At 41.3% G+C, this 13,624-nt stretch overlaps 1 protein-coding gene and 1 non-coding gene across 2 annotated transcripts in view; both read right to left on the bottom strand.

The window, feature by feature from the left end:
• The window catches only part of CTNNA2 (catenin alpha 2), a 1,386,686-nt gene that overhangs the window by 407,412 nt on the left and 965,650 nt on the right, over nucleotides 1-13,624 (bottom strand). The gene's annotated exons all lie outside the window — the stretch shown is intronic.
• LOC138438459 (small nucleolar RNA SNORA72) lies at nucleotides 9,781-9,898 on the bottom strand. The gene has a single exon (XR_011256387.1). It is a non-coding gene; the product is annotated as a small nucleolar RNA SNORA72 (small nucleolar RNA).

The raw sequence follows: 13,624 nt of genomic DNA, 5'->3' as shown, positions 1-13,624 counted from the left end.
CAGCCATGAAATTAAAAGACACTCCTTGGAAGAAAGTTATGAGCAACCTAGACAGCATATGAAAAAGCAGAGACATTACTTTGCCAACAAAGGTCCATCTAGTCAAGGCTACGGTTTTTCCAGTAGTCATGCGTCAAGGTGAGAGTTGGAATATAAGGAAAGCTGAGTGCAGAATTGATGCTTTTGAACTGTGGTGTTCAAAAGTCTAAGAAGACTCTTGAGAGTCCCTTGGACTGCAAGGAGATCCAACCAGTCCATCCTAAATGAGATCAGTCCTGGGTGTTCATTGGAAGGTCTGATGTTGAAGCTGAAACTCCAATACTTTGGCTACCTGATGAGAAGAGCTGATTCATTTGAAAAGACCCTGATGCTGGGAAAGACTGAGGGCAGGAAGAGAAGGGGACAACAGAGGATGAGATGGTTGGATGGCATCACCGACTCAACAGACATGAGTTTGGGTAGGCTCCTTGAGTTGGTGATGGACAGCAAGGCCTGGCATGCTGCAGTTCGTGGGGTCACAAAGAGTTGGACATGACTGAGCGACTGAACTGAACTGACCTGATTTAAGGAGTGATAAGAGTTTAATTTAGAGTTGCAGACACTATTTCTGCTTATGACTCTTTTTCCTTCCTGTCTTCCTTCTTTTATAATTTTGTTCTCACATAATAGAAATGAATATAAGTAGTTACTGCAATAGAATTTGAATTATTTCTATTATTATATTTTTATTTTAATTATATCTATTATTTATATCTTTTATTTTACTATGTTGAATCTTTCTGTTTGGAAACTAGTTACTTGCTCAAGTCATGCAGCTTGTAAATGGCAGAATACTTCTCAGACTAGAGTCAAAAATTTTTAAAGTTCCTTGTAGTAAGCTATTCAGTGTCTCAGATTCTTCTGCTAAAACACAAATACAGAATTACATTCTGAAGGGCTTGATCTCTGCTGCTGCTCTCTAGCCATCACCTTATTTCATGTTTGAGAAGGTAATGCAAGGTCCATTTACAGAGAAATGATCTTAGGCTGATATGAGTTGCCAATGGCAAACCCTCTTGGACAAAGGACTCAAAGTCAGCTAGTCCTTGACCCAGAGTTCATAGACAGACAGCACTGGTTTTGCACTTCCTTGATGACTCAGATGGCAAAGAATCTGCCTGCAATTCAGGAGACCCGGGTTCGATCCCTGGATTGGGAAGATCCCCTGGAGAAAGGAATGGCAACCCTCTCCAGCATTCTTGTCTGGAGAATTTCACCGAGAGAGGAGTCTGGTGGACTGCAGCACATGGGGTGGCAAAGAGTTGGACATGATGAGGCAACTAACATGATGTTACACTAAAAAAGTCACTTTGCAGCTTTACGCATTGTTGGGTAGCCTCTCCCAATATTGGTGGTCCTTGACCATCTGGGCTCTTCTCAAAACCTGTCAAACTCCTCCACCTTTTTCTTTTTCACAGTCAAGTGAGTTACTTATTCCTCACAGCCTCAGGGCCATGCCTACTATTAGAAGTCATCCACTGTGGACTTGGGCAGTGTTCCTTACTTTGCTCCTCCTATTGAAGTGCTCTCCAACTCTTCTGATCCCTCCTATTCTTCCATGTTGAGAATCATCACTTTAAAAGAAGCTGTCCAAACTAGTATTGCATAAGCTGAATAAGGTCTACAATATCACCTGTTTGTAAAATGGAATTCTTAAAAATTAGAATTTGAAAGCCTTTAATCAAACTGTGCACTTGCAGATAGCACAGACCATATACTCCCAATCCACATTACCTCACCAGTCTGCAAAGACTTCTGATTGTGCATTATGTGTGTGTACCCACTCAGTCGTGTCTGACTCTTTGCAACGCTTTGGGCTATAGCCTGCCAGGTTCCTCTGTCCATGGGATTTTTCAGGGAAGAATACTGGAGTGGGATGCCATTTTCCTCCTCCAGGGGATCTTCTGGACCCAGGGATCGAACCTGCATCTTCTGTGTCTGTTGGATTGCAGGTGAATTCTTTACTCCCTGAGCCATAGAGGAAGCTGTGCCTCAGCTGCAGTCTAGTCTTTCTCACTGAGGACTTGCGTCTACTGCCACCATGGTAACTATCAAGCATGTTTCAGGGATTCCCTGGATCCTTATGTCCAGATGTAACCTCTGTTCACATCTTTAACTGCTTACTCTTATTTATTTACCTATTTATTTATTGAGTCATGCCTTGCAGCCTGCAGGATCTTAGTTCCCCAACCAGGGATTGAACCCAAGCCCTGGACAGTGAGAATTCAGAGTCCTAATCACTGGACCACCACTGGAATTCCCTTTAACTACTTACTCTTAACTCTAAACATTGGAGTTTTCTTTCACATCTTACTCTTCCTTATCTTCCATCTATCCTTAATCAATCCATTCATTTGAAGTCATCTTTAATTGTTTCTTGGAGAAATCACCATGGAAAGGATTGCGGATTCTACTACAAAACCATGTTTGTGCTTGTCCTGTCCTGTCCATCTCTCATGTAATAAAGTCAGTCTTACACGATATCTCAGTGGGGCAGATATGGGAGCCTCCCAACTCCTCTCCCTGATTTCAGTATCCTTTTTCCTGCTCTTCATGTTCAAGACAATCATCAGGATTTTGTTCCTTGGACCCATATTTTAGAAATCATAATCCTGATGGAAAGTCTCAATCTGTCTCTAACACTCCAGTCTCATCTCTCCCCACTACCCTCCCTGTCATCCTGTGCTCTAGACACTGTAAACATATCAGAAGCACCTATAGCATTTTCACAGACTTTGCCAACTGGCTGGAGTAGCTTTCCTTCCCTCTGGTCAACCCTCCTCCTTTTCTCCCAGCCCCTCTGCCATAGCATGAATCACATTGCTTTGTTACCATCACCTCCACCCCAGATTCAAGAATACCCAAGGCAGGGACCACATTTTATCTAACTTTATCTCAACAGCTAAACTTCCATTTGACTTAAACTAACAAAAACAAATAAGAACAGCAGCAGCATTGATACTGAATTATTAAAAAGGCATTCTCAAGGTGCCTTGAAAGATTAAGAAGTGGTTCCAGAAAATGGGAGATGGCTGAATAAAGACATAAATGCATTCAACTGGCTAATTTACCACAGAAGGCTCACTGCTTATGGCTGGTGAGGGATTTCCTGCATGAACTAGATGTATGAAATGCAGCCACATATAAATGGCATTAATCTGTGTGACTTCAAAAGCTTGGACCTTCCTGTGTTAACAATGTCTGCCTATATATCAATGCAATATAAAGTTTTTTTATATTTAACTCAGATTCCCCAGGCTATTGATTAAGCAAGAATTCAAGCCAGTTAATAAACACACTTCAGCAAGAATCTCTAAAAAGCCAGTACTGTGCCAGATTGCACGAAGAGGAACGGGGGCACATTTATCAGTGCAATGTGGAAATCCTGTGCTCTTTATATATGGCTTCTCATAACTGATAGTCTTCCACACCTACAAGGGTAGATATTAGAGGGTTCTAAAAGCTGCAAGGACAAAATTAGCAACATCTGGAAAATTCTATAAAACAAGATAATTAAATGTTAAGATGTATCACAGACAGAATTTACTACTGAATTAAATTGGTTCCATTATTTGTGGTGAGGTGAGGAGGCGAGACTTGTTAATATCAAGCAGAAGAACTATAGTTGTCCAGTTATCCCCATAAATCCTTGGGGCCTTGGAGAGAGAAATCCTTGGGGCCTTGAGAGAAAAGAGATTTTTATACCAGCATCTTGTTACAGCATTTGAAATCCAAACTTTTAGAATCACTTCTTGGTATGGTGAGTGCCAAGGTAATGTCAAATACACCTGCCAGTTTACAATTAAATAAATGTTTCTGAACCTGCTCTGGCACATTGGTTTGACGTTATGTGCTCTGCTTATTTTCTCAGTCGTGTCCAACTCTTTGCGACCCCATGAACTGTAGCCTGCCAGGCTGCTCTGTCCATGGGGATTCTCCAGGCAAGAATACTGGAGTGGGTTGCCATGCCCTCCTCCAGGGGATCTTCTCAACCCAGGGATCGAACCCAGGTCTCTCATATTGCAGGCAGATTCTTTATCACCTGAGCCACCAGAGAAGCCCAAGAATACTAGAGAGGGTATCCTATCCCTTCTCCAGGGGATCTTCCCAACCCAGGAATTGAACCAGGGGTCTCCTGCATTGCAGGTGGATTCTTTACCAGCTGAGCTACCAGGGAAGCCCAGATTTGATGTTATAGGATGTCCCAAATAAGTGGGTGAAGCCATGAAAAACAAGATTTTGCATGATTGAGATGATGTTTGTGAATCACAAACAACAGTGCAGAGTCTAGTTCATTTCACAAATGTATTTAAACACTTTAGCTTCCACAGAGCATTGTAAGTAGCAGTGCATTAAACTGTTTTCAGACATAAACACTTCTGTGGAAATAATCTGGCTGCCTAGTCACTTAAAAGGATGTGGGAATGAAACCCTTGGAAGCTCCCAGAAGGAACACTGAAGACCCCCAAACCCAAGGCTCCCTCTGCCTCTGCATAAAGGAGGGAGAAATGGGAATAGGAAGAAAGGATGGTTCCAAGTAACCAAGAACAGATTCCAACAAGGATCTTAGTGGGCACCCCAGCCAGATAAAGGAAAGGGAAATGAAAAGGCTTCTATTTGTGGTGGAGTGTGTGTGTGTGTGTGTGTGTATGTGTGTGTGTGTGTGTGTGTGTGTGTGTGTGTGTAGTATATAGAGGAAAACAATAAAGCAGCAAAAGAGATATTAAGAGATATTGAGATTGAAATATGTCCTTTCAAGAGGACAATCTGGCCTTAGGAATTGAAAGCTTTTTTTTGAAGTCCATATCCTCTGAACCTAGTCCTGAGGGCTTTACTCTTGTGATTTAATAACCCCTGGCAGGCCCCACCTCCATATAACACGACACTGAGGATTAGGTTTCAATACATGAATTTCAGGGGATATAAACCATCAGTCTTTACTAGCGTGTGAGATGAGTGCAATTGTACAGTAGTTTGAGGATGCTTTGGCATTGCTTTTCTTTAGGATTGGAATGAAAACTGACCTTTTCCAGTCCCGTGGCCACTGCTGAGTTTTCCAAATATGCTGGCATATTGGGTGCAGCACTTTCACAGCATCATCTTTCAGGATTTGAAATAGCTCAACTGGAATTCCATCACCTCCACTAGCTCTGTTTGTAGTGATGCTTTCTAAGGCCCACTTGACTTCACATTCCAGGATGTCTCTCTCTCTAGGTGAGTGATCACACCATTGCGATTATCTGGGTCGTGAAGCTCTTTTTTGTACAGTTCTTCTGTGTATTTTTGCCACCTTTTCTTAATGTTTTCTGCTTCTGTTAGGTCCACACCATTTCTATCCTTTATTGAGCCCATTTTTGCATGAAATGTTCTCTTGGTATCTCTAATTTTCTTGAAGAGATCTCTAGTCTTTCCCATTCTGTGGTTTTCCTTTATTTCTTTGCATTGATTGCTGAGGAAGGCTTTCTTATCTCTCCTTGCTATTCTTTGGAACTCTGCATTCAGATGCTTTTATCTTTCCTTTTCTCCTTTGCATTTTGCTTCTCTTCTTTTCACAGCTATTTGTAAGGCCTCCTCTGCTGAAACTGAAACTCCAATACTTTGGCCACCTCATGCGAAGAGTTGCTGCTGCTGCTGCTGCTGCTAAGTCGCTTCAGTTGTCTCATTGGAAAAGACCCTGATGCTGGGAGGGATTGGAGGCAAGGGGAGAAGGGGACGACAGAGGATAAGATGGCTGGATGGCATCACTGACTCGATGGATGTGAGTCTGAGTGAACTCCGGGAGTTGGTGATGGACAGGGAGGCCTGGCGTGCTGCAATTCATGGGGTTGAAAGAGTCAGACATGACTGAGCGACTGAACTGATCTGAACTGAAATCATCAGTCTATTGTAGTGTATATATAAGGATGTTATCCCAGTAAATTTATAATGGCTAAAAACCAGATGCCGCCTAACTGGTAAGAAAGAAGAGATGGATAAATTTATTAGAATGGTTTGCAGTTATTGAAGATGATCCTATCAATTGGTACTCTGACTATGGGAAAATGTCAACAATGAAAAAATCAGTTACAAAGTAGTATGTATTGGCATAATGTTATTGTATTTTTAGAAAATATAAATACATATAAAATAGACCAATTCTAGAAGAATATGCCCTCAACAATTAACAGTTTATCTCCAGGTGGTTAAATTTTAAGTGATAATCTTCATTTTAAATTTTATTTTTTTTCTAGTCTTTTTTCCTTTTCTTCATTTTTTTATAATAAAAAAGTCAAACTTAAACATCTAAGAGAAATACATACAGTCTGACAGTGATAAGAAAACAGGTGTAATATAGGCCAGGGATTGCATAAAACACATACAAGGGCTCTACAAATTGCTGTGAAAAGAAGAGAAGTGAAAAGCAAAAGGGAAAGGAAAGATATAAGCATCTGAATGCAGAGTTCCAAAGAATAGCAAGGAGAGATCAGAAAGCCTTCCTCAGCAATCAATGCAAAAAATAGAGAAAAACAACAGAATGGAAAAAGACTAGAGATCTCTTCAAGAAAATTATAGATACCAAGGAAACATTTCATGCAAAGATGGGCTTGATAAAGGGCAGAAATGGCATGGACCTAACAGAAGCAGAAGATATTAAGAAGAGGTGGCAAGAATACACAGAAGAACTGTACAAAAAAGAGCTTCATGACCAAGATAATCACGATGGTGTGATCAGTCACTTAGAGCCAGACATCCTGGAATGTGAAGTCAAATGGGCCTTAGAAAACATCACTACAAACAAAGCTAGTGGAGGTGATGGAATCCCAGTTGAGCTATTTCACATCCTGAAAGATGATGCTGTGAAAGTGCTGCACTCAACATGCAAGCAAATTTGCAAAACTCAGCAGTGGCCACAGGACTAGAAAAGGTCAGTTTTCATTCCAATCCCAAAGAAAGGCAATTCCAAAGAATGTTCAAATTACCACACAATTGCACTCATCTCAAACACTAGTAAAGTAATGCTCAAAATTCTCCAAGCCAGGCTTCAGCAGTACGCGAACTGTGAACTTCCACGTGTTCAAGCTGGTTTTAGAAAAGGCAGAGGAACCAGAGATCAAATTGCCAACATCCGCTGGATCATGGAAAAAACAAGAAAGTTCCAGAAAAACATCTATTTCTTTTTTGACTTGACTATGCCAAAGCCTTTGACTGTGTGGATCACAATAAACTGTGGAAAATTCTGAAAGAGATGGGAATATCAGACCACCTGACCTGCCTCTGGAGAAACCTAAATGCAGGTCAGGAAGCAACAGTTAGAACTGGACATGGAACAACAGACTGGTTCCAAATGGGAAAAGGAGTACATCAAGGCTGTATATTGTCACCCTGCTTATATAACTTCTATGCAGAGTACATCATGAGAAATGCTGGGCTGGAAGAAGCACAAGCTGGAATCAAGACTGCCCGGAGAAATATCAATAACTTTAGATATGCAGATGACACCTTATGGCAGAAAGTGAAGAGGAACTAAAAAGCCTCTTGATGAAAGTGAAAAGGAGAGTGAAAAAGTTGGCTTAAAGCTCAACATTCAGAAAACTAAGACCATGGCATCTGGTCCCATCACTTCATGACAAATAGATGGGGAAACAGTGTCTGACTTTATTTTTTTGGGCCCCAAAATCACTGCAGATGGTGACTGCAGCCATGAAATTAAAAGATGCTTATTCCTTGGAAGGAAAGTTATGACCAACCTAGATAGTATATTGAAAGGCAGAGATATAACTTTGCCAACAAAGGTCCATCTAGTCAAGGCTATGGTTTTTCCAGTGGTCATGTATGGACATGAGAGTTGGACTGTGAAGAAAGCTGAGCGCCGAAGAATTGATGCTTTTGAACTTGGTGTTGGAGAAGACCCTTGAGAGTCCCTTGGACTGCAAGGAGATCCAACCAGTCCATTCTAAAGGAAATCAGTCCTGGATGTTCATTGGAAGGACTGATGTTGAAGCTGAAACCCCAATACTCTGGCCACCTCATGCGAAGAGTTGACTTATTGGAAAGGACCGTGATGCTGGGAGGGATTGAGGGAAGGAGGAGAAAGGGACAACAGAGGATGAGATGGCTGGATGGCATCACCGACTCGATGGACATGAGTTTGAGTGAACTCCCGGAGTTGGTGATGGACAGGAAGGCCTGGCATGCGGCGATTCATGGGGTCACAAAGAGTCAGACACGACTGAGTGACTGAACTTAACTGAACTGATACTGCCACACGTGTGTGTGTGTGTGTGTGTGTGTGTGTGTGTGTGTGCTCAGTCTTATCTGACTCTTTGCAACCCCATGGACTATAGCCCACTAGTCTCCTCTGTCTATGGAATTTTGCAAGCAAGAAGACTAGAGTAGGTTGCCATTTCCTACTCCAAAGGATCTTCCCAACCCAGGGATCAAACCTGCATCTCTTGCATTGGCAGGCAAATTCTTTACCACGGTTCCATCTGGGAAGCAACCAACCTTTATTAAGAGCCCTACTAAGTGCTAAGTACTGAGGTATACACAGATTTTGAATTCTGTGTTTGGAATTGAATAGAACAGAGAACAAGATTCAGAAAATGCAAGGTTTTTATCTGAATTCTACAACCAATCTTGGGCAATCGCTTAACATTTCTGACCCTTCAATTCCTCAGTTATAAAACTAGACATTAATGATATCTGGGTTACTTTTTCAGGTTAGAATGTGAATACTTCTAATAGAATGCTCTAATAGAATGCTTTTCAAAATTTAATTTTAACTTGGAGTTAATGGTAAAATGCAGATTTGATTCAATGTATCTAGAAAGAAACCTAAGCTTCTGCCTTTCTAACATGCTGTAAGGCTGCTAGTTCTAGGCTTATAATTTTGAGTTGCAAAACTCTAATATACATGATCTCATTGAATTTTCCCCAAGAATCCCTTAAGATAGCCATCCTTGGTCCTATTTGACTGATAATGGAGTGACCTGTGTAGGATCATACTCAGAGAGAATGGGAAAGCAGAAGTCTTATTATTCCTAAGCTCCAAGATGTTTAATGTCACATTCAGTTCTAAACTACTATAATTAGAAATGACTGCCACATTCACATAAAGTGAACAGCATCAGCAGCAGAATTGATAAAGGTAAGCTGTTAACAGAGTTCAGAAGAATGAGAGATCACTTTACATGGGAATCAATAAAGAAGACATAGAGGAAATTTAACATCAGCCTTGAAGGATGGCAAGGATGAAGGTAAGCAAAGATGAAAAGAGTATATACAGCAGTTAGGTGTGATATGGCATGATCAGAGGGAGCTTGCAGAGTGGGGCCTGGGATAACAGAACAGGCCTCAGGAACTAATCCACATGTTTGTTACAAGAGCCAAAGATAACTCGAAGGTGTTCAGTCTTAGAGACTAGAAAGTGAAAGTGAAGTCACTCAGTCGTGTCCAACTCTTTGCAACCCTATAGACTGTAGCCTACCAGGCTCCTCCATCCATGGAATTTTCTAGGCAAGAGTACTGGAGTGGGTTGCCATTTTCTTCAAAACTAGAAGGATACAGCAAACTAAAATTTTCAGCATAGCTTTGGAAACCTTTTTAAAAAATATATAATTCATTTAATGGCAACTGGTAATCATCAAATTAGCGATGGTCACCTTCAAAAGTTATTATACAAGCTATGCTGTCATTTCTCAAGGTTGACCACATTCCTGAAGTCACAGACATTTCCCACCTAAGATGCGTCATTTAAATCAGACTTATCACCTGTATTTGTAAAACCACACCTAGCTAAAGAACTAGGTCTGGGGACCAATACGTGGTCTTAATACAGGGAAGGTTTGGAAGCCCTTTACCAACTTCCTTCCTCTCCCAACACTTCCTCTGTCTCTGTCCTTCTTCTTCCCTCTGAGAACTAGGGAATTAATCCACTCTTCACGACGTAAGGCTTTCCTTTCCCTGTCCTAGGTATGCTTTCACGATGCCACCCCTCAGGTCCGCGAGCCTACGTCTTGAGCCTGTACTCCATAAACTTTACTTTTTCAGTGAAGCTTTTTAGCATTGGCCCCATCTTACCTGTCAGCTTTTCTCATTTATGTGTTCTAGGGACATCTGCTGTCAAGCACTGGGCAATAAATAAATATTATCAGCAAAGTCCCTCAGTGTCTGCTTCTCCCTCTTACCTAAAGTTCCAGGAGGAAAGCACTGAGTCATTGCATTTCCTTGGTTTACTCCCACGATTTAACATCTTGCATTGAGCATAGTAAGTACTGCCTTAGTGCTAGCCATATTACTACCTTGTTCTAAGAGGAGGATAAAGTTTGATAAGAAAAATGACCTTCTTTTTTTAAAAAAATAAGCTCCTTTAAGTAGATCTCCTGAGAGAAGCCTTAAGTCCTTACCCTTTGGCTCCAAAGCATGTTGTAAAAGGCCAGTTGTATGTGGCCTGCCTATAGGAACAATAGAGTTAATTTTCTCCTTTTGAAATTGTGACTCCCACCCTCTTTCCCTACCTCTAAATGTTTCCTTTTAAAGAAAAGCCATGGCTCACTGCTACGGAAAATTAAAGATAATCACATAAAGATCAAGGTCCAGGCTGGTGCAAGCTCTGAGAGAACATTAAAATCACGACTTGAATTTCTCTTGTCCTGAGCACTGCCAAGGACTCCTAATGGAAGGCCAGTCTTCAGAAGACATGCTTATATCAGACTTTTATTACTTGTACCTCTTGGTTCACAAATTATTTTGACTCAAACAAATTGGAGGTGGCCTTCAGTTGAGATGAAATGGGAGAGGTACAACATATTCACAGATATAACATATTCACTCCTGAATATTCATTGGAGGGACTGATGCTGAAGCTGAAACTCCAATACTTTGGCCACCTGATGCAAACAACCGACTCACTGGAAAAGACTCTGATGCTGGGGAAGATTGAAGGCTGGAGAAGGGGGTGTTTTGAAATGGTTGGATGGCATCACTGATGTGATGGACATAAGTTTGAGTAGGCTCCAGGAGTTGGTGATAGATAGGGAAGCTGGGTGTACTGCAGTCCATGGGGTCGCAAAGAGTCGGACACAACTGAGTGACTGAACTGAACTGATATATACACACACACACATTAAACTGTGTGTGACTACCCTCCTCCACCCCATCACAACATCAAGTACCGAGAAAAAGCAGGAGAGTTTATTATGCAAAGTTTAATGTATAAGGCTTAGGAGAAGAGGAATTAATTACATCTCCTTCCTCCAAGCTATACTTCTGGCCTCCCCAGCTGCATCAAACTTGCTCTTCCACCTCCTCTTAGTTCCAGATTGTGTTTTGGCAATCAGACTCACACTTCACCTACCTCAGAGTTTCTTCCCATTTTCAGAAGCCTCAATTTCAAGATTCTTGTCCTTTCTTACCCCACTCCCCAATCACACGTTGGCCTGATGGCTTGAGGTGGTTTTCTTGATGATCAACTACTACGGCCATTCAGGAAGGATGCTTAATCTTTGCCCCCGTACAATCATGGAAGTTATCAAGGGTGTTTTAAAGGGTGAAAAGTATCTCTCATCAACATCCAAGGCTCAAGAAGACATCTACCAACAGAAAGCTGTGCTTAGCTCAGAAAAAGAGATTGATCATGTATACACACAACTGTCACATTATAACCTAGCACGTTAGATGTTTTCACAAGAGAGGTACAGAGAGATGAGAGCTCAAACAAGAGGAACAAGAGAATTTAGGTGAACTTTTTCATTTTCTTACTTTTTAATTGTGTTGGACCCTAAGATGCATGAAATTAAAACTGGTGAAAACCAGCCACATCAACTTGCTGTGGTGACTCAAAAGTTGTCGTTTCTCAACTCAACTTTGCTGAAACACTTGATTCATGTTGTTCTTATTTAACCTAATTTGCATTGATTTAATCAGGGCTGGTATGCTTTAAATACATAATAAATTGGGATTCTGCAACTCAGATGACTTAGAATAGCTAAATTTCAATAAAGCTCATTTCAATCTGTTAATGTATACGGTTCTGCCAAGGGGTTTAAAACCGTAGAAAAGATGCAAACTTGCCACATTAGAAGTGGGAAAGGTTTAAAGATACCATCCAGATGAAATGATTTGGGGGATAATAATGTGAAAAGCAATATATATATATGTACATACATATATTTTAATTACAGCCGAGACACATCTTCTACGTTTTAAGTAGCGTACTTAAAAGAAAACTCACATATAAATGCAGTGAATTTAATTTTATTCTCCTTCCTTCTTGCCAACACTCAACTCTTTTCTGCCTCTCTGTACCAGCTCTACAAATCAAGTGACATCCAAAGTGGGACCTCTTCTTGCCCATTTGGCAGGCTCTATCATCACTTTGCCAAGCTGCCTACATTAGGAGAATTTTCTTCCTAGCAGCCATGGGGATTGGGTGGCTTGTACTCAACAATACTTGCTGAATGGTTGGCCAATGTTTACCCCTGCCCACCCCAGCCTCCCAACCCTTTATAGTTTATGGCTCAATCAGCCGGCTTGCTGTCAGGAATAATTGTTTTGGCAAGAGGTGAAAACACTTGATGGTGAAATTGTTTGTCTGTTAAAGTGTTCTGCAGCACCTTGAAGGTGCCAGGACAAAACCCGCAGGTGCTCAGCAGAGTTGAGAAAGAGGCAAGAGTGACAGAGAGGCAACCATCAAGAATGGGATGGGAAGACCACCACTTTGATGTGGGAGAGGAGAAAAGAAAAACTATCTGTGCCAGTAAGAAGCTGTGAGACCTTGAATAATCACCCAGTGAATCTTTGCTTGGGTTTTGTTATGTACAAAATTAAGGGGGTTGATTTCCCAATGTCTCTTTTAGCTCCTAAGACAGCATGTGATGTCTAGGACATTCAGATTTGTTTTCCTTCCAATTAAATGATGCATCTCAGAGATGAATGACCAGGGCAGAGCTCAGAGGAATACAAAAATGGAATGATTCATGCCCTTGTTCGTATGACTTTTCCTGAAAAGTATCACCAGTCTTTGGTGACTTTGATTCCACTGGTTGGTGTCTTCAGCTTGGGTGTTAAGGCCCAGCCAAGTTACTTGTCCAAAGCAAGTCCAGTTCATTCTTATCAAATATGAGTACAACTACAGATGATGCCCACTTATTTTCAGTACCTAACAGTCAGACATGATAGAAATGCAAGGTGAGGCGATGGGAGTTCACATTTGATTCTCCCTATCACCATTCTGGGCATCTTAAGTCAAGACGGTCAGCTTATCCACTCACTTCTGGCAGGGCTTCTCTGTCATTCTTTAAAAAAAAAAAAAAAAGATCACCAACAGGTCCCTGACCATAGCAATGCAGACCCTCTCCAAACAAGCTGAGACAAGACAGAGCTCATTACAAGCTGAAGGAGCCCATCCATAAATGATTGTTAATGGAAATAATCAGGCAAGGATATCTCTTCACACTCAGAAGGCACAATTTAGTAACAGTGTCAAAGCTTAAGTAGAGGTGTGTATGGAAGTGGGTTTAAACGACCCCTTCTCCGCTCATTCTCTGGCATATTCCCCTGGAGTGGAGTGTACTGCAGGGTTCTGTAATCACCGTGAGCAGCACGT

This window comes from Ovis canadensis, chromosome 3, assembly GCF_042477335.2.
Source record: "Ovis canadensis isolate MfBH-ARS-UI-01 breed Bighorn chromosome 3, ARS-UI_OviCan_v2, whole genome shotgun sequence".
In the NCBI taxonomy this organism is placed as follows: domain Eukaryota; kingdom Metazoa; phylum Chordata; class Mammalia; order Artiodactyla; family Bovidae; genus Ovis; species Ovis canadensis.
This window is presented reverse-complemented; position numbering and strand designations above follow the sequence as displayed.